General features: G+C 32.0%; 1 long non-coding RNA gene across 1 annotated transcript; it reads left to right on the top strand.

The window, feature by feature from the left end:
* Positions 1–1,758: 1,758 nt before the first annotated feature.
* On the top strand, positions 1,759–2,467 carry LOC121261422. The gene is made up of 2 exons (XR_005939896.1): positions 1,759–2,012; positions 2,225–2,467. It is a non-coding gene; the product is annotated as an uncharacterized LOC121261422 (long non-coding RNA).
* Positions 2,468–2,978: the final 511 nt, after the last annotated feature.

Below are 2,978 nucleotides of genomic sequence, written 5' to 3' on the forward strand. Positions count from 1 at the left end.
GTTTATATAAGAGAAAAATTTGTTAGCATAATTAAGAAAAAAACTAAATGAGGTCAAACGGAAGCAACTACCATTGGAAGGGATATGTTGATTCCCACCGAGCCAGGCCTAGTCCATCTTTAGGAGGCCCAATTGGCCGTATTAAATGCGACCACATGTACTAGTGAATGATGATTCCGGGCTCAAGAAACAGAAATCCCACCTAAGAGCATTGAGAAAGGATTAGACAAATGTTAATATAAGTTTAAACTTTAGTTAGATGTGAAAAAAATCTTTACATTAAATTAATCAATGATCTAAAGCTTAAGACTTGAGCTATAATAAATCTTAAGTCCTTTCCAAACATGGCTAACTACTGTTCATAATGGAACGCAATATTTTATTATTTCATCAATTCCCTCTCTCTAATATGGGTGGTTCAGCCATGCATCTGTTTGTATATTAGCATTATAGTATTCTAATGGATATGGTTAAATATCTCGATTAATATTAGTATGAAATGTTAATATTAGGTTAAGGAAACAAATAGTTGGGAAACAATAATTTTAAATAAAATGTAAATTATTAATTAATATATGAATTGTATTTGTAAAATATAAAAAAAAATATAAAAAATTATTAAAATATATAATATAATATTATTATTTTAATTTTAAAATGGCTAGTCTAATATATATTCATCTAGACAAAAATTTAAACTATAATTTAAACTTAAAATTCTAGCTAAAATTTGGACTTATAAAAGCCAAATCACAGGGAAAAAATTCTCTCTCACATAATTTTTACAAGAATTCTCTGTTGTAACAAGATGACTGATCTAAGCATCAGAGGTGCTCCCTTTCCCACCTAACCTTCACGTATTTTATGTTGCAGATTCATTATTATAACGGAATAAAAAGGTCTTCTAGAATTTTTGCCTTTGGCCTCAATTTAAGTTGGGTTTCCCATGTGATTACAAAATGAGTTTTCTCCAAGTTAGAATAAAACATGTGGAAATATAAGAGTTAAGGAAATGAGTAATGATTTATACAAATCTTAAGTATACAAGTTTGCGATCCTTTTATAAAAATAGGAAAATGTTAATATGTTTCATGAGTTTGTCCATTCATTTTGACTGTTCATGTATTTAAATTATTTTTTAAATTTTTTTACTTAATGGTTAAAAAATAGCGTATTGGTGTATATTTTTTTTATTGGTGTAAAGATGTCTAAAAAATATAAAAAAGCAAAGAGAAGAAAAATAAAATGTGGAATTTATATTAGTGGGTACACCCAGTGATCAAAGTTGGGCCACACGCTAGCATCATTAAAAAAAAAAAAAATTGTACTCAACTCAACTCTACCATAAAAAAGAGTTAAAAGTTATTTTTTGTTGTTGTGAATTTTAATTTTTAACAAAAGATTGCACGAGTGTTTAATACTTTACCTAATATTACTGGTTAGGAATTGGGACGAGAGAAGAAAGATAAAAAGAAAATGATTTATACACTATTTTCTATAACATATTTTTCAGTAACGTATTAAATGAGATAATTTTATAAAATACTCTATAAAAGTATTATTATTTTATAAAAATATTTGTATCTTACAATATTATTATGAAATATGTTGTGAAAATATATTATGTGAATTCAATACTTGAAGATAAAACCCTTCAACATTTCATGGGCTAAAAACACTCGTTGGATCATCCATGGTGGCCGAAATCGCGCCACGTTTCGTATGAAGGATCTGCAGCCGTTTAATCATCCAGGACGACAAAATTGAACCAATCCAAGAGATGCTTTACCTCGTAAACTCGTTGGATGAAGAGTCAAGGTCCGGTCGTGAAAATCACGGTCACAGGCTATATATACTCGAAGAAACTGAAGTGTCAATTAATAAGCCGTGGCTAATCTAAGCGGATCATTTTGCTCAGCGAAGCTACTAGAAGTTATACAGTACGACGAGGGAGTGGACGATTCCTTCCACTCAGTTCCTTCTCTGCCTCCTCTTTCTTCTCCCAGATCAAGGTACGATTGGGTTTTCCCTGGAAAACAAAGTACTTTTTTTTTAATAGAATTGTTAGCAGAGGATTCAATCTCAAGTATTGTCTATAAATACATCTATTGTGTACGAATTAAATACCTTGCAATCAATAACATCTTTCATTTTCACTCTATCTTCTCCTATCTCGGCAGTTCTCTCTTCATTTATCCTAACTCCTTTTTTGACATGGTATCAGAGCTTTTCTGAGAAAAGCTTTCGCAAATTGCAACTCTACCTGTGTGGGTTAACCACGCGGCGCTATGCCTATGTGAAACTCCGAAGAGCTATGTTATCGTAAATTTTTGTTCATTTCTTCTTGTTTTTTTTTTTTTTTTCTTTTCATTCTAGTTGCTGATATTGCAAATCATGGATCGATTTCGTGATTTGTTTGCTGTTCTGTGATCAAGACTGTGTTCATCATTATTCATTCGATGAAATTCGTCAAAGGCTTCAAAATTTGGAATTTGTTTTGGGTTCTCAAATCTTGGGTCTGAAATTTCAGATTTCTTGGCCTATGAAAATGCATCAGTTGATTATTCCGGCGGGTTTTGCGGTGATTGTAGTTGCTGTCGGAAATCACAGTCAGTTGATTATTCATCTCAATGAAGAAGAAAACTCCAGTTTAGTTGCTTAAGTTGGTACTTCGCGTTCTGGATAAAAGTAACGTTGTTTAGATATAAGCTGCTATCTGGTTCTTAGCTCATCCATGAGTTGAAGTTTTAAACTATTCAAGATCCAACCCATTCACATGGAGCCAGCGGATATCAACCCTGTAACTAAAAGGATCCCTTCCAACCCGTTGATCCAGTTAGTTTTTTTTTTTCGGCTTCAAGTTAGCTCAGGCCTCTGATAAGCCCAACTCAAAGTTAGTTCAGCCCATTTTTTTTTTCTATTTGAAATAATTAGCCTGTCTCTAGCCAATCTCACTTTGTTCTTGAGGCTTATGTGTT

This window comes from Juglans microcarpa x Juglans regia, chromosome 4D, assembly GCF_004785595.1.
Source record: "Juglans microcarpa x Juglans regia isolate MS1-56 chromosome 4D, Jm3101_v1.0, whole genome shotgun sequence".
Taxonomy (NCBI): Eukaryota; Viridiplantae; Streptophyta; class Magnoliopsida; order Fagales; family Juglandaceae; genus Juglans; species Juglans microcarpa x Juglans regia.